The sequence below is a fragment of the Cygnus atratus genome, chromosome 1 (genome assembly GCF_013377495.2).
Source record: "Cygnus atratus isolate AKBS03 ecotype Queensland, Australia chromosome 1, CAtr_DNAZoo_HiC_assembly, whole genome shotgun sequence".
Classification (NCBI taxonomy): domain Eukaryota; kingdom Metazoa; phylum Chordata; class Aves; order Anseriformes; family Anatidae; genus Cygnus; species Cygnus atratus.
Genome location: NC_066362.1, coordinates 85,472,927 through 85,494,669, shown reverse-complemented (window position 1 = coordinate 85,494,669; position 21,743 = coordinate 85,472,927). Strand labels below are relative to the sequence as shown.

General features: G+C 40.2%; 1 long non-coding RNA gene across 1 annotated transcript; it reads left to right on the top strand.

Moving 5' to 3' along the window:
• The first annotated feature begins 5,366 nt into the window (after window positions 1–5,366).
• Window positions 5,367–8,533, top strand: LOC118245071 (uncharacterized). Its single transcript, XR_004777750.1, has 4 exons — window positions 5,367–5,386; window positions 6,077–6,419; window positions 7,493–7,549; window positions 7,653–8,533. It is a non-coding gene; the product is annotated as an uncharacterized LOC118245071 (long non-coding RNA).
• Window positions 8,534–21,743: the final 13,210 nt, after the last annotated feature.

The window sequence follows — 21,743 nt, the reverse complement described above, 5'->3', positions numbered from 1 at the left end:
GCTCTTTATTAGTTATTGTCACTTTTTGGTTTTGAAAGACTTCTTATCTGTTATCACAAAAGGGAAATGGTAACCGCCGTGCTAGGCACTGCAGAAATGCAGAATGCATCCCTTTCCCTTGGTAACCATTGAAAACATTTATTGTAAGCTTTTGTGTAATATAAATCTAGATGCTATCTGAAAACAACATTACCTTCATATGAGGAAAAAATATTTTAGTATAAAAAATATTTTAATATGGCACAAAATCTAGTAGAGTTTGTTATGAGCTTATGATTATTTGTTTAAAATCCTCTCTAAACAGGTAACAGATCCTACCAGAAATTCATGCCTAAAGACAGAATAAATCTCTTTAAAATGCATACAGAGATAAAAGTTGGCTTCGTTGTAAGAGTGGGTACTCACTGGTTTTGGTGACAGCAGAAATTGTGTCACTTTCAGCCACAAGAATACACGCTAACTTTCTAGGAAATGCTTACCTGCATCTTAGCTAATTGCCTTTCCTGAAGATCATCCTGAGTGGCATGACAATATCTGGGCCTACGTGACCATCTGAGTGTGAAATGTTGAACTGGGTTGTGAGCTGGAGCAAGTGGGGCATGCCTTCTCAGGAACTAAAGACTGAAAAAGAACAGATCTCTTATCTCAGACACAGCCAAAATAACGTTAATCTGTTTCTTTGGCCAGAGTATCCAGAGGAGGAAGAATTTAAAGATTTATGTCACTGGGGAAGCCAGAATATGTCTGAATGAAACTTCTTTGTGGCCATAAGCTCCATATTACTTGTGTCTATATAATCAATGGCAAGATCCCAAGAAGTTAAGTAGAAGTAGCCTAAATTCTACTCTTGTGCTTTTTGTTTTGCCTTTTATTTGGTGTGTGTGTTGTACTATTATCTCTTGATTTTCATTTGTGTGTGTGCAAGAGATTCCCAATCAAGTCCTTTAATGATTTCCTAAGCTAAACTACAACCTGTCACTCATTGAGTCAGATTCTGTAGTGTTAATGGTGATATTTAAAGCTGATGTGATGTGATTTAACTGTCATACCTTCTTTTAAGCCCACTGCGTCCTTTTGAAGGGGATGATGGAATGAGATCTTTCCATAATTGTGTTTAGTGACAGTGAGGTGTAAAGAAAAAGTAGCTAATGGACACTTAAATCAGGTAGGCATTTATATTCTTAAGTAAGTGGTGCTATTCATTAGCTATGTGCTTTTGTAGCTGGATCATCGGGTATGGAGTTGAAGCTTGAAGGATGTTGTCATTGTCTTAAATTCTCTTAGGGTAATACTTACAGAAATACCTCCTTGTGTTAACTTTGTGAATGGTGATAGCTCGTTCTATTAGTCTAGGGTTCTGATCACTTGGCTATGTTAGTCTGTTGATTCACTGTCGTACTGTGAAGCTCTGTATTTTATCAGCTTTAGCAACCGTGGAGTGTTGGTTTCTCAAGGTTTGCCTGCTTTTATGATATTTGAATTACATTATTCATGTTGTTATTTTGATTAAAAAAAAAGAAGGTGGCATCTTTTCAGTAATTGGCACATGGACCTATTCTCTTTAGAGTTACAGAATGCATGCATCTTTAGGTATAAAATTTGTAAGCTCTTTGTGTTCTCTTCAAAACTAGTCCTATACTGCTTCACAGCCTGATTAATAAAAATAATCACTATGGAAAAACCTTAATGCTTTAATTCAGTGTGTGTATATATTTATTCTAGATATAAGAAAGCAATAATGACAGCCTATTTGTCATTTATACAAGCCAATGTGTAAGATGTGTAATGATGAAGTTGTACTCTACAAAAACAACCCATCAAATGAGGGCTTAAACTGAAGAAAAGAAAGAGGGTAAAAGGGTGCCTTTTGGTCCTGATTGGGTTGTAGACCAACAGGTCCAAAAGTAGTACTGCCATATGATCAGGGTGAGGGCAAGTATCTAGTACAGATTACAAGCAGAGCTATTAGGAAATCCAGAGAGTCTGGTGCACTGCTTTGCCATGCCTGTTCCTGATGCACTTCTGACCCAAAGTGGTATAAAAAAGCAGATTTAATGAGGACCAGGCTTTCCCACCATGTCATTTACAGAGCTGAAAGCTAAAACTATCTGGGTTTGTGTCTAGGAAAAGGAAAAAAATAAAATATTACTAAATACTTCTTGGAACCTTTGTTGCAAATATGGGATGTGGTGTTATCCAGTTATGGATCAGTTGCTGTGATCTGCTTAATCTGAGTTGCTTATCATATACGTTTTTCCTCAGGGCTTTTTTTTTTTTTGAGTATATATTTCTCTGATGTTGTCTTTTTATTTTTATTTTTTGAACAAAAATATGATTTCAATAGCTAAAATATATCTCTTGGTTTAACTTTTGATTTAATATAAGTATGCACAAGGGTTGAAAGCTTTTTTTTTCTTTTTTTTTTTTTTCCTGAGGAGGTTTGAAAGCAGGAAATATATAGGATATATGCATTTCATGCATATGTCCATAGGATGAACACTGGAGAATAGATTTTCTAATCCTGCGTTTGTTTTTCCCAGCTCGGATATATTCTTGCCATGCAATGTTATCATGAACATTTATTAGCTGTTTTAGTGAATTTGATGGATTTATTAACCCTGAGACATCCGAAGAGATTTCTCTTATGTTAAAACAAATAACAATCTATTCAGAATTTCTCAGCACGTAGATCTTTTATTTTATATATATCTATATATCTATATATCTGTGTATATATATATATATATTTATTTATTGATTTTCATAGGGTTAAAATGAGGAATTTTTTCCTCCTTCTTGAAATGATATAGTGGGAGTACTGGAGGGTATTCCATTGCACTGTCAGTATTTTCCTGTGTTACTCAACTCAGATGAAAAGATAGGTGTACCTCAAGGAGCTGGCTTAAAACCTCTCTAGGCCTTTCTCAAATAGAAAAGCTTCTCATTGTCCTCTTTCTGAGGAGATATTTCTGAGACCTTTCAGTCTTGTTTGCTGGTTAGTATGTATACCCAGGCTCCACTGTGAATGCTGAGTAACAGAGATTACTCTCCACGGACAGACCTGATACTGAATGGACATTAAAGAAAACATTGCTTGCCCCACAGGAGGAGAGGTTGCTTTGTGATTGGCCTGACATATGAAAGTGGAAGGATAAGAGAAAAAAATCATGCTCTGTTTTCTGATTTGTGTGTGCTTTTTGAATGGCTGATGTTTCTGTCTGAACTCTAAAGTCAACAGCTTTTACAAGCATGGTGTCCTGTTAATTTGAGGAAGTTTGGAAGCAAATCTGAAAACTATTGGCTTTGTTGGATGTAGACTTTACGTTTTCAGTAACTGTATCTGGGACACTGAACTACTTTCTGCTAATACCAGGAGTTTTGATTGCTTTAATGAGTTGCAGAGGCTGTGAATTGTCAGTTCTGATTATTCCCTTCACATTAGATACATGTAGAGTCTCATGGCTAAAGCTGTTAAAGAAACAACTGGACTCGTGCTTTTTCCCTTTCCTCTGAAGCTGCTGAATGTTTTAAGTGTCCCAAAATTACTGGGTCATCTACGACAGGAAATGCTACCAGAGCTGGATTTTGTTTGATAAAAGCCAATACAAATTCATGGTCCTGTATAGTCCACTCATAACTGAAGGCTTGACACCAAAAACTGTATGGGGACCCTTTCTGAAAGGATCCAAAATTAAGTCAGTAAAAAGCTGAAAGATAAGAATCTGTGAAAAATAGATATTGTAGTAAACACAGAAACCAATGAGATATTAAACCTTTTGCAGTTATAACCTACAAGGGAATTTCTCTGCAGTGTAGAAAAATGTAGATAAAAGCTTGTTGGTTGTCATTTTCACTCTCATGATTTTTCTGCCCTCCACTGCATATAGGAAGATCAGAGCATACCAAAAAGGACTGATTTAAGTCACACAAGTACACAGATTACAAGTACTGGACAATAAGGAACAAGCAGAAGTCCTGTTGTGGTTTTCTTCCATGTCTCGGTCTAAGGTGATAGGAGAGAGAGGGTGGAGTATAGAGGAGCAAACCCCAATAAAAACAAAACAAACAAAAAAAAAACACAACATGAAGTTCTCAATTTTGGTTACTTTTCTAAACTCAGAGTCTTCAAGGCACCTACCCACTTGGAAAATTGAGGCCAAAAAACCTGCCCTTGCTTTTCTCCTTTCCAAGCAGTGTGCCAAGCTCTAACTGCTGGTCTGACACACAAAGAACTTTCTAAAAGGATGGCTATGCTGTGCATTTTTTTTTCCTTCTAGTGAGAAGCAAAATGTATAGTCTAGGGTGAAGAAAGAAGCACTTCTGCCATTCACCAAGACAGGCGGATGTCCTGGTAAGCATTTTTGTTTCCTTTTCCTTCAGAATTTCTCAATTTTTTCCTAATGCACATATTATCATTCTCCTACTTAGAGTACAAGTACAGTAACATGTTAGTAAGGAGAATTAAATTCCCCCCCCCCACCATTGAAAAAGAGGTGCCGGTAGCCTATTGTTCTGTGTGTTCATTTTAATGTCCTGAGTCAGTTTGTTGGGAGCTTGGCTCTTGCTTTACTATAGCCAAAAAAAATTTGGTGCAGGTGCTCTCTTGAGGAGGGGACACAATTACAAAGGGCCTTTGCTAGCTTTTAAGAATTGTTGACTTGTTCAGTTCACTGTAAACTGCAGCTGTAATTACGATTGTGCTCTAAGTTGTAACTTCCATTTGTTTCAGCTAGTGTCCTCATAGCCTCAATAACCTGTTGCCTGCTACTTGTGTTTAGAGCTATTACGTGTGGGTGGGTGTTCTGGTTTTTGGCCTCTGTCATAATTTTCTTTTTTTAAAGAAGGTGCTCACTTTCATGTCTCTTTGTCTGATTTAAAGGTCGAGGGTTCCTTTATGTCATTTACAGACTTATCACTTCAAGGAAAGGTCTCTGCACTTCTGACTGCTCACTTAAGTGCTAGGGCAGGCTTGCAGTGCCAAGTAAAGTGAAGCTAGCTCTCCTTTGTGCCACAAGAAGAACGTACCAGTAACCGCCTATGATTTTTTCCCTTTCCCTTTCCCTTTCCCTTTCCCTTTCCCTTTCCCTTTCCCTTTCCCTTTCCCTTTCCCTTTCCCTTTCCCTTTCCCTTTCCCTTTCCCTTTCCCTTTCCCTTTCCCTTTCCCTTTCCCTTTCCCTTTCCCTTTCCCTTTCCCTTTCCCTTTCCCTTTCCCTTTCCCTTTCCCTTTCCCTTTCCCTTTCCCTTTCCCTTTCCCTTTCCCTTTCCCTTTCCCTTTCCCTTTCCCTTTCCCTTTCCCTTTCCCTTTCCCTTTTTTAGCACAAAAGATGACTGTAGGAAGCAACCCCATTCTGGTGGTCCAAATGGCTGCTGGCAATGCTGGTATCAGGTAAAGGGGAGCTGCAATGCAGAAAAGCATGTTGGCATAGTCTTGTTTAGGAGTTACTTTGTTGTGGCTGAGAGGTGTTGTCTGGGTTATGGGTGAGGAAGGGTGTCTATTGCAATAAGCTTCCAGCAGGATGTATGCTGCATGATTTTCATTTTTTTTTTTTTTTTTCATGCTGAATTGTGCCCTGGGAGCTATATGGTGAAATCTGATCCCCAAAAAACAGTATTTAGAGCCAACAGGCATTTTTATATCATATATATATATATATATATATATTTTTTTTTTTATGGAACAGTTGAACTTTTGGCAAAAGGAAAAACCTGCAAATTGAAGAGAAACACACAACCCCCAAATACCCCACTCCCCTGACACTTTCACTTTCTTCTTTGAAGAAAGTATGTTCCTCTTATCTTCCATTTTTATGAAAATAGCAAAGCTTATCAAGAATATTGTTTGTTTAATACATTTTCAGCAAGATCTAGGGTAGGATAGGGAGACTTCATTACTCTCACATGAGGGAAAAAAGTGTTGTTTTTCCTGTGGTACCTCTTACTCTGCACGCTTTGTGTGGATATCTGGAACATAAGATAGTCCCTGCTTTCACAGGTCATACAAATGGAAAAGTAAGGTGATGGAGGGGGACTTGGCCCGGCACAAAGGTCAGTTAATGTCTGCTCTTTTCCACCACAGAACACCATATGCTGGAAATCATTTATGTATCTGGCACGAAATACCTGGGAGAAGGAGAGACCCCAACTTTGAGTTGCAGCATCAGGCATTGACAGAGTCAGACCTCACAAACACAGGCCCCCTGGTACAAAAAAACAAAGAAGCAAAACAATGAGACTGGGTTTGGAGAGGAGATGAAGCACTCGCACCTTTCCCGAAGAGCAGACCCCAAGGCAAAAGTCATGTCCTTTCTGCTGTTGAAAATTCAGAAGTCAACCAGACAGCGGCCACTATCAGTGCAGGGCTAAAATAAACGATACTGACCTTACAGCTGTGGGCCACCTCGTTAGAATGAATGTAACTGGTAAGCTTTGCATGTCTATGGGCTTTCTTGCAGAGAGAGTTGGGAGATTGTGGTAGCCTCTGGAGTGACATTTCTGCTTGATAAAAATTGTGTTGGTGAAGATATATCCTCTCCTCCTAGGGTGCAAAACTAAAATTGATTGCTGCCACACCGTGACATGTGGAATAAGTTTCATGCTCCACTATCTCTTCATCTATGCATGCTAAATGTGAGACTGACATGTGAAAAATGTTGGGGGGTTGTTTTAGGTTGGCTGTGGATTTCTCTGAGTTAATGTGAATAGTTTCCCACATGATTTCTGCTCCTAGCACCCTTGCCAGAGCTGAAAGAAATTGGGTGGAAAAAGCTCTGTGGGAAAATGTGTTAGTCTTGGGCAAGACACAGGTCTGCCCCAGTTCACTTAGCATCTGTTCTGGGTTTATAGCCATAGCAAAATTCACAGGTGGTATAGCTATTTTCTCTAAAACAGAGATCTGTGCGTTTTCTTAAATGGAGATGTCTGTGTACGCAAACTTAGTCTTATTGCCCCTTGAATGCCTTGTAGCATATTTAAGCTGCAGGGAGGACTGGTGCTTAGAAGTAGTGGGACTTGAGATATAGCAGTAACCACTGTGGATTATTTTGTTCTTATTGAGGTGAGTTTTTTTTTTAATATTACATCTCACACACATAGATTTCTGGCATGGGCCTGATATTTAATGACTCCCTCTTTCCCGTTGTAATAATTCCATAGAAACTAGCAGGCTAAAGCTCGCCAAGAAGGAAAGTGAAATGATCCAAGGTAACTTGCATGGGTTTTGGTTTTTGAGAGATTTTGCATAAAGTGCAGCTGAGCTGGGTTCAGGCCAACACCAACAAGAACCCACCTTTCTCAGTGTCTGATTCCTGGCCATGTCAGAGCAGAATGCACTGAATTAGCACAGGACAGTTGTATTATGGGCTTCACATGCTGCCTGTGTGGCCTTTGGGGAATGTCTCATTGGGTGCTAACATGATGTAAGGTGTCCTGCAACTTCAATACTGAACCTGAGCTCAAGCACTTGATTTAGATGTGTGAAAGTCTCTCTTCTTAGACAGATGATCCTTCAATACAACCTCTGAGAAGTGATGTTGCACTAGTCACAGTCTGGGTAAGTCTGCATTTTATTAATTTGCATTGGTACATTTTGCTGCCGTTTGAAAAACCAGTAGATTTTGTTGTTTTCTTATGTGTTTTTCTTCTTTCCACACAAGGACTTGTACCATGAAAACACAGTTTGTGAAGTCTGAGCTGCTTTGCTTGAAAACAAGATAACGTTCCTGAGATGCTGTAAGAACAACAACATCTTACTGCACATGATGAATATCTGGGATTCACGTTGTGTTTCATGGCACACTTCAAGGTTCTGGGGACTGATTTCTGGACTTCCTGGTATTGGTTCACTGGAATTATTCACTTTACCTGTTAATCCCATCCACATCCTATGGGTAGAGGAATATTAATTCGTCATTTCTTTTCTAGTCCTGAAAGTGAAATTCTCTTGCATCCGATGTCAGTTCTTCCAGGTTTTGCCTTCATTCAGGTGACAGATTTCTCAATGTCTTACTCTTTGAAATGGAGAGATGGTTTCTTTCCAACTGTACGTTCTGGGACTTGCCTCCATGCAGGGAGGAAGGTTTTCCCTTTCTGCAACAACTCCCCATGCAAAGAAGGATTTCCTCAGATGGATTCCAGTTGTTATTTTATTGCAAGTCATTTGAGAAATACAGAACATACGCTCCTCTAACAACTTTCCCAGGCATTAAAAAAAAAAATAGATCTTAGCCTAAGCCCAGGACTGTGTGTCTGTGTACACACAGAGATGGAGGAACAAGTGTTTCCTTTTTAAAGCCTCTGTTAAAGTCACTGTCCAAACTGGACTTAAATATCGTCCATTTGTAGATGGTGATCTCTTTGGAGCAGGGACCACACCTCTTTTTCTCTTTGGGAGACCTCTTCACACCATGCAAGCTAGAATGGGGATTGCACAGGAAGCAGAAATGAAGCTGATTTCTAACTAAGCGTTCTGCAAACAGAAACCAAACCCAGGCATATCATTTTCCTCTAACTCAGGGATGTTTTGAAATGCTGTTTTATTTTGCCTATAATCTTTTAACAGTGTTGTGTCCCTCTCCCCCTTTTTGAGTATTTATGTAATTTTGCCTTTTGTATAAGGGGTTCTCTGTTAGGACTTATATTTTCCTACCATCATTTGGAATATGGTTATATCAGTATCTGTTAGTATGTTTGGGAATTATTTCTACTACTCCTGAAGATTATCTGATGAGCACTTCTGACCTTTATTATGTTTTTCATATCTGAGCATGTGTGTAATATTTTTGAATGTAAAAGCAGACAAGTATCTTCTAAATAAATAAGTCAAGTGATCATTTATCTCCTTGTCACTTTGCCAGGTATCTGATTGTTTGTCAGCTGTGGAGGGCTGCAGTTGCTGTTCCTTTGTGAGCCTTTCCATCAAATGCAGCCTGATTTTGGATTCTTGTTGAAATAAATGTATATGTTACATCTGACAGAACCAGCTGCTTAAAGGGCATCCTTGATGTTGAGAAGCAGTAACAAGCAGTATAGTTGTCTCACTAGCTGGCAGAAGGGGAGAAGCAGGATGTGCCAGGAAGAGCATTGTATCATCCTGTGTTTTGGGCTCTGCTGAGCCAATTCAGACTGCAGATATTTTTAGCACTATTCTTCAGCAGGCAGCATGCAATTACACATCAACATGATGCTTCTCCTGTAGGCTGGTGTAGCTATGTTTCCACCTCCTGGCAAATATAAGGAACAGCTGAAAAGAGACTAATGAGAATTATGTTTTGATTTTTTTGTAAGGCATTAGAAGGTGAAGAAGGAATTTTAAAGAAGCACTTCTCTTGAGCTCAAAGAGGTTTTAACTCTTCAGTTTTCTATGCAATGTGTAAGCATAGAAACTGCTTCTAAATAGTTCTCTTTGTAACTACTGTGAAATTGAGAGTTTGAGTTGAAGAGAGTCATAAATACAAGGCGCTTGCAGCAGGAATGTAGGTAATAAGGCAAAAGATGCATTTTATATTGAGGGAGAGAGCATAAGTGTAATTCCACAGTAACTGGGAAGGGACAGGAACACACTTAATGATAAACTCCAGTCAGTATGACTTCACAGTCTCTAAAATATCTATTCATTCTGACTATTAAAACCAACAATTGTTATAGAGGTAAATACTGATACGGAGGACACTTTGTCAAGACTATAGGCATTCTGACAGGTAAGTGCCCTTCAGTAATAAGAAAATGTTAATTTTGATGAATCACAATGATCTTTCATTGACAACAGTGTAGCCATATGTAGCTGGGCTTTCTTTAAAGATCTGATCAGAAACATATAGTGCCCTTTTCTTTTCCTTTCTCAGAACTGCCCTGTGTGAAGAGGAAAAAGGCAAGTTTGAGTAGATTCTGAAGAACATGTTTCTAGAACCTACAAAGAAGTATAGACTGATATTCTAAAGATTCCTCTTGTAAAAGTCTTTTTTATTTATTTATTTTTTTTTTCCCCAATGAAAAACTGATTCTGAAGCTAACGATCCAAGTATGCAGTCAGGCAGGATCCCTTATGGGCGTACTGAGATCACTGTTCCTTGTGCCCTCATTAAATGCATTAATGCTAGTCTGGAGAAGTCCACACATGCTGCAGCCATACCTTTTTTGCAGAATAAATATGTAGGTCTGGCTGAGCAGAAGTGCTGAATTCCAGAGTATCACACCTGGACTTTGAGATTTTGTTTCCTTCATTGTTCAGTTGCAATGACTTCCATGTAAACTGCACTGAGTGTCTACAAGTTACCTTCTTTTTACATGATGCATTTTCTCATTCAGGAAAATCATCCTGTTCAAAGTGACTTGCTGGAAGCCTATGTAGTTCAAAGGTGCACCCAGTAAATCCCTTTGGATGCATTTTTTAATTCCTTTAGGTAGAGGCTATTTATCATTACAGGAGTCATAAACTAGCTGTGACAACAAACCACGTAGAAACAATGTGCAACCCAGGCAACCCAGATTTCTAGTGATGGAGACTAAGCAAATAGCCCAGGGACCTTTTCCTGCTGAGTAGGAGGGCTGTGAGGTACGTGTCTCTTGGCTTTCCAAACAGGGAGCTGAGGAGGAAAAGAGGCGAAGAGAACTGGTGAGGCAGCGCTGCCAGCACCATTTTGCTCTCCCACCTTCATTTTGGTACCAACCCTGGCATCCCTGCACCTCTGTGAGACGTGACTCTTGTTACTTACACTGCACCCTCTTAGCAAGTCCCAGCAGCGTGGATGTGCCTGTTACTCACCTTGTAGTTACGCCTGTGACTGTGCTGTAGCCCCACTTCACCACAGTGGTTTAAAAGCTACAGGGCTATTTACCTTTGCAGCAGCTGGAAAGTGGAGGGAGAGCTTGACTCAGTACCTTGCCGATGCAGGCCTGTGGGCAGGGGGTGGGAAGAAGGCTGTGGGCTGCAGCATGAATGTACACAGCCAAAGCCTTGTGGTAGGCCAGCGTGACACTTCCTGAGGCCGCTTCTGATGCTTCCTCGCCACTGTACTCTTTTTTTTTTTTTTTTTTGGTACCTCTTACTTCCCTCTCCCCCGCTTGTTTTGTAGTGCCTTGTCTCATCTTTTCACAGAGCACCTTAGGATGTTGAACAAGGATCCCAAAGACCTGATGTGTATGTTCTCACAGCATGGAGAATGCATTGCTCCATTGCTAGGAGCTTCTCCTCTGGGCTGTGCGATAAGCCACCACGGGGAAATGAGAAGACAAAGAGCTTTTACCGCAGTCAGCGATAGCATCAACATTTGTGAGAAATGACCTGACTTCTTGTCACTTTTTCCACCCTGCAGACCACTATGTTGTGAAAGGAGGAGGCAGTTCAGGCAGCACAAACCTGAATGAGGACATACTGTAGGATGCGTTGCACTCCCTCGCACTGAGCATAGCTCTGCCAGAAGTGCTAACCAGCTGCAGCATGGAAAAGAACTGGGCTGTGAAGTCTGACTGGAAACCACTGGGGAGAATTCTTCTGAACCATGAAGAGGCGCAGAGCTATAGGTGTTAGGTGCTTTGTAAGAAGGGGAGTTTATGACAGCAGAGAAGCCTGTATAGTGAGGGAAAAAATAGGTAAAAGCAGAAACACCCACTATGGTTTATTCAATAGCACCAGGAGATTATAGTCAGTGATAAATGTCACCTTGGTGCTAGGTATGCTTTATTTTACCGCTTATTTGTTCCACTCCATTTGAAAACCATAGAAACAGAATCGACTAAAAGAAGCTTATTGAACCTTCTCCTTTGCTACATGATTTCACATGTGGCAGAGCTGATTCAGATGCTGTATATACACAGAAGGGGCAGCAAGTTCTCACCTCCTGAAAATTAAAGTGTGTAAAAATCAGCTTATATATTATAAGTCTAAGGAGGGCTAAGTATGTGGCTCCTTGTGGCTGAAGTAGCTGACTCTCAGCTGAGTTTTGGGGTGGTTCCAGGGACTACTTGCAGGGTATTTACAGCTCTCCATGGGAGAAGGAAGCTGTAGCTTTGGGAGAATATTGGCTTCCCTGGGGTGAAGGAGCAGCAGCGAATAGCTGAAGTAGAGAGTAGCCCTCTGTGGTTCTACCCCTGCTTGGCACTGCCTAAACCACAGTCAGTGAGGCTACACCTAAGATTGACTAATGGGTGAGGAAGGGCCACCTGGGGTTTCATTCCTGCTACATATCAGCTCTGTCACTATTTCTGTTCTTTCTAAAGTGGGGATTATTTGAGGTTTGCAGCATCTTTACAAACATTTCAGGTTGTGTGGTGCACAAGGTCGCATTTGGCTGTGGAGTGGAAGGCCAATGCCTCAGGCTGTAACATGGGAGGGAAACTTTTGTCCAGTGAGTCTGAGATATGTACCAACTCTTATGTGAAATGTTCTGGCAGCTAAGTGTCCACCTATGAATGGTCTCTTTTCTGTTCATTGTTGAATATTTTTGAGCCTGTTTCTTAGATTACCCAGAGTTCTGAAGACAGTCATTGTATTTGTGGGTTGTTGGTTCTCAGGTTCTGCATGGGAAACAGGTAACAAGGTGAAGTAAGTCCATAAGAAACAGGAAATGAAGTAGCTAAAGTCATGGGCATCTCTGCTGTAAATATATTTTTTTGCTGGAGTATTGGGATCAAGAGAGAAGCCCCTGAGGAATGGGTTAATGATCCACAACTGGTAAGTAGATTCTGTAGGGCCAGCAGCAGAAGCTGCTGAGCATGGCCATGCCAGTCTAGTGGCTGTACAATTAGGCAGAGATTAGCTGCAGTTAGAAAAAATAATGATAAAAATTATTTTTCTTGGTTTCTGGAAAGAGCGATAGAATTGCTTCTGGGCATTTTACCTTGGAAGTGTCAGGTTTTAAAGGCTTCATTATCAGCAGCGTTCCCTCCCTCCCTCCCCGCCATGTTTGCTGACATTGGTGAGAACCACAGATGGTTTGTACCTGGGAAAATCAAGCTGTTGTGTACTTGGAACAGTTTTTTGTTTGTTTTTTTTTGTGGCTTTTGTTTGTTTGCTTTGTGTTTGTTTGTTTGTTTTCCAGAGCAAACATCTCTCCCTTCCTGAAAGGAACAGAAGGGGCCTACCAGAGGCTATTCTTACTCCTATACATCCTGTGGTCCTACTCTCTATTCCCAACATTGGGTTACAGTGCTTTCTGAATAGGTTGGTTGCAAGGCAGCTATGGATGTGAGGTGTACAATTTAGCTTGTATAATAACTTCATGGGACTTAGCTATTTTATAGGTGGGCTGGTGTTAAGAAGGTAAATATTTCTGAAAGGAGACAGGATTCCTACCAGCTTTGTTGAATTACAGCTACTAAAGGTAAAAAAGAATACAAACAAAGAGCCAATATACGCATCTGCTGTTTTGCTTGTTTTCCCCCCTGCTAGGGAAAAAAACCACACACTTTATTGTAACATTGATATTAGTATTATTCCAAACATTAATATCTTGACAAACTGAGCACATAGACACCACAAACCTGTACCCCACTGTGAAGGATTTTTCAAACCTATTTACCTCCAGGTATAAGTTACCAGAAAATTGTAAATTCAGTACAAATACTTCATAACTGTTTTGACAGCTCCTTCTATTAGGCTAGTTCTCAACCTTTCAGTAATCCATCTACCCTCTGTTTCCCAGTTCATAGAGAAAGCTAGAAAGCTTTTTTTTCTTGTCTTTTTTTTCTCTTTTTTTTTTTTTTCCCTATTTGGAACTGAATGAAACTGGCTCATGAACTGGATGGGTTGAATTTCGCAGCTATGAACCATCTGTGGCTTCCACTGATGCCAGAAAGTATGAGATGAACAGGGAGCCTGAGAAGAAATTGCAGCTTCTACAGTCTCTAACAGTGCTAACAATCTTCTGCTGTGCTAGTAGAGGCCTTCATGGGTGCATTTTCAGGGCCAGACTATCTTTTGGAGAATAAAAATAGCAGAAGGCTGTAAAATCAAACCGAAGTCCCCTCTCCACAGTCCCACTTGCAGTGGCCAGCAGCAGATGGTTAAGGAGGATGGCTCAGGACAGAGCAAGCACACAACCTCCTCAATCCCAAAAATGCATCTCAGTTTCTGAGAATGAACAGCTCTGGGAATATCTACTTGCTGCCCCTTTTGTAATAATTTGTATTCCTTCTGGGGCTTTCAAATTTTGCCTGTATTTTGTAACTTCATTTCTAGATGAGGGACTTGAAGGGTGGATCATTGCTTGGGAGCAACTGAGGACACCAGTTGAGCAGAATCTGTCCCCTAAGTGGGGACTGCAGACCACTCTCAGACCTGCTGCAAAAACTTTTCATAAGCAGAGAATAGGCTGCACAAAAATAGCCCAGGGCTCAGATGCACAGGAAATGCAGAGAGACAGACATTAGCACTGTGTTGTTTCCTCAGATAACTGTTAAAACTCTGATGTCTTGTGGATGGTATTAAAACTTTGAGGAGGAATAGGAGAGCCCCTGGGACTGCAATTTGAACTGCTCTGTTATTTATTGCATTTATTTTACCAGCAGGTACCCCAACTTAAAGAGTTGCTCCGGCTCAAAAGGGAAGGTAGAAGTAGAAGGTGGCCTGGGGATGCCCCAGCACCTCTCACTCCAGACCCTGTTGGCTGACTGCAGCCTTCTGAGTCATTGTGATGGGGCTAGCAAACACTCAGTATAAGGGCTCCTGGCCTCCCAAGATGACAGCCAGCCCCGTGTAAGGTGTAGAAGCTCACACCTGCAGAAATCAAGCCTGCCTGGATAGCTTGGTTAGAGAGGAGCATGGCTCTGAGAAGAGGGACCTTGCTGGCGAGGTGGAAATTTGAACGCGTTGTAATGGCTGAAAGCTGCATGAAGGCTCTGGCTGCACTAGAAGTGTGATTTTGGACTTTAAATATGTAGCCTTGCTTTGGATATTCTTTACTGATAGCTTATACTTATGTAAGAAGTGGGAGAGTTGGCAGAGCAGTGTGCACTGGTTCTTCTTCTTCCTGTCCCTTCCTGTCCTCCTCTGCCCAGAGACAGCAGCCGTTGTATAGAATGGGCTTTTGAGGGTCTTTGCTGTACTGTACGATGTGTTTCCAGAGTTATATATTGCTGATAATGATGGCAGTGGCTACGTGACATTTAAAAATGTTAGTGATGATGACTGATGCACTGATAACTGGTTCTTTATGATGTTTTTTTTTTCTTCAGTTTGTGTTAAATACATTTCCATTATGTTGGACTTGGCTTTTATTTATCCACTTTAAGTTGTTTCGCATAGCTCAGGGCTTATAGCTTGTTTTTGATGTGTAATATTAGGTAACTTAAGGCTGTGGTATGTTCTTCGTGTCTGAAAGCAGTTTATTTTCCTGGTTTTAACTGTGTCACATCCTCCTCAGGGGGAATGTACAACCAGATGGTTTATTTTCACTGAGCTGTTTCAGTGGGGCAAGAAGCTATGTCTGTCTGTGAGACAAATCAGCTGCGTGTTGAAGTCTCAGGAACGTCAACGAAAAGAAATTGGTGAACTGTACAGCTGAAAAGAGGGACTATCTGGTGTAGACAAGTCCCAAGCTGAGATCCTTCTCATGTCTTTGCTTCTGAGCCCCTCGTGAGGGCAGAGTGGGAGGGGAGCTCCAGGTACATCAGTGCAGTCCCCTGGTGTGCAGGAGCTGGGACCAGCATCCCAGCTGGACCAAATGTGTGTGCTAACATCTCCCTTCTCTTCCCCAGGCCTAAGAGTATCAGAAGACCAGAGCACACTGTCACGGCTGCTGTTCACCTCCCATGCTGCTCTAGCTGGAGGACTCTTCTCCAGGCTGATGACTGGGTAACTTCCCCCAGCCTCAGCGTTCACAGGGAGGAAACCAAGCGTGAGTGGTGCCGTTCCCCAGCTGGAGCACGGAGGATAGTGGAAGAGTGACACACACATTGCATGGGCTCGTGCCAGCCATTGCCATCGAGGCTGAGTTAAAATTTTAATTTATTTTAATGTAGTTATTGAGGCATTTTAATTCCATCAAAGGAAATAACACAAGACAATCTGCATATATTCATTTGCTACTTCTAAATGAATTTGATTCAACCGTGCTTGGTTTCTCCTTTTTTGGGTTTTACTCTGAGGTTTACTTCTTGCTTAGAGGCGTAAGTATTCAAGGATTGTGAACCTTAATAATTGCAATCTAAATTCTGTTTTTCATACATGAATATTTAAACAGAGTAATATTGTCTGTTCTTTCTGTAAGGCCCCCTTCTTAATCATTAATATCTGTTGTTTTGTGCAAATACACCCCATATATATATATATATATATATATATATACACGATTTGTATGCATTTAAGAAAAGATAGTTCCCTGGGACATATTCCAATATCACAATATGCTGTGTATGAATATTTATAGGTCCATCAAAATTGGTGAATATTGAATTTACTGATAAGCATTGTGGAGGGCTTTTTTTTCTTTTCTTTTTAAAAATACTGGAAAACTATTTGCAAATTGGGTCAACTTTCTGTGCATATTTTTGGCCAAAAATAACATTGTTTGTTTTTTTTGTTAAGAAAAAAATTAAGCTTTTTCATCAACAGCAGCTTTTGCATGCGTCATTTATTCAAATTACAAAAACCAGCAACAACCAACCAAACAACTCTTTCAATAGTATTGAATTACACAAAACAAAAAATGTCATTTATGGCAAGGATATTAATTGAACAGAAAATGAAAGTTTGGTAATATAAGAGTTACATTGTCAGTTGCATGTTAGTAGTAGAATATTGACCAATGCGGTTGTATGAGCATTGTTTTTGGGTTGCAATGAAAACTTTCCATCTAGATACATAGCTTTTTTGTTAGAATTGTGCAGAAAACCTATCAAGCTGTTGTGTATACATGTGAATGTGTATACGTATTGCATTGTGTATAAGTACTGTTGCCTCTTGCACTCAGATCACAAATGTTGCTACATTTGTTTTTCCATGCCACAAGTCTGGCATTGTTCTTTTTGTTTCGGCTTGTTTCTTTTTTTTTTTTTTCTTTTTTTTTCTGTGCACCAAGTGTCCTCACTTGTTATATTTTACATTAATGATGTATCTTTTAATGTAGCATCATTGCATCCTGTTATTTTTACAGAAATCGATACTAGCTGAGGTTTCTTTTTGCACAGAACCCTGTTTGCCTTTCCTCCTCCTCCTCTCAGCGAGTACCACGAAATGCATTTGCATATGGGTGTGAAGAGTGTATGATTATAATAGCCTGTATGTGTCCTGTTGCAACACATGACATTTCGGAATCGAGTATGACACAAAGATACTTGCTAGTTTGGAGTGTATTGGCTTTTGACTTGGGAATGTAAACAACATATTAGTACTTGCCATAGATGCCATAGGATGGAAACATCATTTTCCAGTCATCTCTAGCTGTGGGTGACTAAGTCAGAAAGCGGAGCATTGAAGAGACAAATGATGGCAGAAGTGAGAGAATGACAAAAAGATGACCAAGAAGAGCATTTGAGGGAATCCAGAGGTGAGTGCTGGAAAATGAGAACTTTGTTGGCAGGTTGGACAGTAACATCAGAAGCCCCCAGGCAAGGTATGGCTACTGTAGTGTCGTGAAACCAGACACACACTCTGGGACCTCTGCTTTATTGCACAGTGGTGGAGGGCACAGCAGTGCATTGGTTGTGAAGCCCTTTGCTGCAACAGAGCCAGTGGGAGCTGCAGCAGGGTGCTCATCCACGGTCAGATGCATGTCTTGCGACCTGAGCAGAAGAAGGTGGGAGTTTGACTGTGGGAATACATATGTATATTTTTCAGTACAGTGTCATACAAGTTTGCCATAAAAAAAATTGATTCATTTATGTATGTTACCCGACTGTTGGAAAGTATCAGTAATGTTCCTTGCCACGTCCATGTTCAAGCAACAGCTGAATGGGTTTTCATCAAAATTCTCCATTGTGAATGATATATATTTTGATTGGAAAGCTTTTGGATAGCATGTGCTTATGCTTTTTTTCCTGTGAACTGGCAAACTATGGATTTGGATGAAAGCACCATCTTAATCTTACCAATGAGCAGCTGCCCTTTTGCCAAAAAAGAAGCTAGCAATTTTTAAGATACAGTTTGTTAAAAAGCATACATAGCTAAAGAACAGTGTAAGTTATTAAATGCTTCTTCAGTTCACTGTGTCTAAGAAAGCAGGAAACAAACTCACATTTTTGTTCTCTTGCAAGAAGACAGTTGCCTTTTTAGTTTTACTGAAGAAGTGGAATGACCCTTTGAGAAATTAAAAGCAGGGCAAGGGTTATGAGACATTTCTTTAGGTTACTTCCCTCACATAGTTGAGTCTAGATTCTGAACTTTCCTACACATGCTGTTACCTTGATTTTTTGAAAGGAGTTGTAATATATGCATGTTTTCTATGGCATTTTTTTTTTTAACTTCTGCAGGCAAGTCTACAAAGCAGCAGTAAGAGATTTGTAGTTCTCTTTGTGCTAGCTAGTTGGACTGGCCATGAACAGTGAGCAGCTAGAGAAGACTGGAAAAGGGTGTCAGAGATTCTCTCTGCCTCTCTCTCTCTGCCTCTCTCTCTCTGCCTCTCTCTCTCTGCCTCTCTGCCTCTCTCTCTCTGCCTCTCTGCCTCTCTGTCTCTGCCTCTCTCTCTCTCTCTCTCTGTCTCTCTCTCTGTCTCTCCCTCTCTTTCTCTCCCCCTCCCCCCTCTCCCCCCCCCTTCCCTTTCCCTTCCCTTTCTATTCTTTCCATTTTTTTTCCTTTCTTTAATTTGTTTGTAAATAGTAGTCTTGTTTGTTTGTTTGTGTGTTTGTTTTTGAAGCCCTTTTTACTTTCTCCCTCCAGCATAAGAATAATACTTGACATGGGGTCTTTTTTAGAACTTCTGTTTTCAAAGGAAACAAAGGTTTTACTTTTTGTTCTCTTTGAAGGTATTTGCGTGACAATTTGTGACTACATGTCATTTCCCTTGCCTTCAGTTTCTGCAGCGCTGATTCATTTTGCTAAAGATGGCTCAGACGTGGTCAGTTCTGGCTGCACTCCTTTTCTTGATTTTCAGCCTGGTTGAAGGGTCAGGTAAGTGAGAAAGGTCCAAGCTACAGTCAGCACTGTGTGGTACTCTCTATCACCAACTTGCACATATGCTGACATTTCACAGTTCCCCAGAGGAATTTGCTTATTTTTTAATGTGAGCATGAAGAGTGATGTCACCTCAGATGGCAAAATAATCCTGTGCTTCCCAGGATGGCACAGGGTAATATACCTGATAGGGATCCAAAACACAAATCATCTGAAGATGCATCTTCTGTTCAGCTGGGATCATCAGGAGATCTATGGTTTCTGGCAGAAAAAGCATTTATATATGCCCCATGTTACATATGAGCCAAGAACTACTGCGCCGAGTGTTTTACCATTGTTACAGGTGTAGTCATCTCCTGGGTTTTACTTAGATTTTAACTAAGGCACCTAATTCAATAACACAGTCTACTTTATCTAGGACAAACAAACAAACGAACAAACCAATAAACTTTTCTTTCCCTTAAGGGTGAATCTTGGCCTCCCCAATGGGTTTTCAAAGCCCATATTAAAGCAATAGGAAACTGCTGACCAAAAAAAGATGAAGGACTTGTAGCTCATCAGCATATATCATGCACCTGCACAGTATCCACAGAGGAAAGACACCTTTTCCACTGCATTTCCAGTCTTCAAAGTCAGTGACAGCAGGAAGCAGGACCTGGAAATTGAATATGACTTATATGTGGCTGCACAGAGCAATATGTCCCCAAGGCTGCCAGTACAGTAAGAAAGTAGAAATTTTAAAGTGTGGTGAAGCCAAGAGCCGTGCCTATGCTTTGATGAAGGCTGTAACATCATTTTTAACTTTTAACATTTCTTTTCTTTCTTTTTTTTTTTTCATTTTTTTCTTTTTTTTCTTTTTTTTCTTTTTTTTTCTCTCTCTTTTTTTTGTTTTTGTTTTCTTCTTATGTAGCTTATAACATTGTGAATGTGGAGGCTGGCCATGAGGCTGTGTTGACTTGTGCTTCTATCTCCAAACTGTATTTGATAATGGTGACATGGGAGAAAAAATCCAACGCTTCCTGCTCTTTGGCCTATAGAAATGATCTCAACGAGACAAGAAAGTTAAACTGCAGTGAGAGGATGATGTGGAAATATACACCTGACAGGGACCCTGCTCTTCGTATTTACCCCGTGAACCTGAGTGATGAGGGAAATTACACCTGTGAAATTGCCAGTGATATGGGGAATTTTCATTTTTCCTCTTCTCTGTCTGTGATAGGTAAGACACACCTAGTGTTTTTTTGTAGTTGGATGGAGATAAAAATGATTTGATTTGGTATTAAAAGACCAAATTCATTTTGGATGTATGCTGAGATTGTAAACAAAGTAGTAACTTGATTCAGTTGGACTGGCTGTTTGGAGAGGGGAAGGAGGCATGCAGACTTATAGAATAGGACTGGGCTGTTTTAAGGATATATTTTTTTTTTCCATTCTGACTCACAAACAGGCAAAGATGTACCAAATGCAACACTCTGGGTAGTTTCTGAGGTAGTTCTTTGGGCATAACACAGGATTTAAATGTTGTGTGAATGTTCCCATAACCAGGAATACATACTCTTACTTAAGTTAATGCAAATAGAAGATATTAAATAAATATTACTACTTTAAGCTGAGCAGGAGGATGCTGAACCAAAATTCGCAATGCACACAATGTGTATTTTGTGTGGGTAAGAGCCAAGTAGGAAAGAAGTGAGATTTTCAAGACATTATCTGGAAATATTTCACTCTTACAGAAACACTGAAAATTGTCTGTAAGGCTGCATCACTAAAATAAAAATGAAACTAGGCTATTTTCAACCTAGGCAGGAACAAAAGTGTGTTAGGAAACATAACCAATATATCAGATAATCTTTCTCAGATTGGTAAATTTTCTCTAGGTTTCCTTAAATTTCAAGAAACATTTTACTGTGAGAGAATTTTGTATTCTGGTTATATTAGTCAAGTTTTAGTGATGCTCAGAAGGTTTATGGAAAATTTGTTCTGTAAATCAATAATTGCTACTGTTAATTTGTGTCCCTTGAAGTTTTTTCTTCTTCCTTGCAGGGTCTTGCCTTTCTAATAATGCCTTAGACATTGTCCAAGCCTTTGCTTGTTTTGTCAGATGTAGAATATGAATTGTTGGGCTTTAGGCAGAATAGTTCTCGTCCAATTCCTCCTTTCTTTCCAGACTGTCAAATTCTTGATTCTACCTCTATTCTAGCCTATATATCTAATTGTAGATTCTACCTTCGGTTAGATATAAGGCAGAAATTCTTTACTCTGAGGGTGGTGAGGCACTGGAACAGGCTGCCCAGAGAAGCTGTGGATGCCCCATCCCTGAAGGTGTTCAAGGTCAGGTTGGAAAGGACTTTGGGCAACCTGATCTAGTGGGAGGTGTCCCTGCCCATGGCAGGGGGTTGGAGCTGGGTGGTCTTTAAGGTCCCTTCCAAGCCATTCTATAGTTCTATATGTTTTAGCTATAGCTTCAGTAAGCTGCTTTTTATTTATTTATTTATTTATTTATTTATTTTCAGTACGTACACTGCTATGCTTATAAATCTACATTTAATCCAGCTCTGTCCATCATCCCATCTTCTCCTGTTACATCTATAGTAATCTTCTGGAAAACATGAGGAAATAATACTTTTAAATGCAGCTAGCATATTTTAGAGATATTTATTTACCTTGGACTTTGATGTATTTTTTTCCCTAAAGATGATTG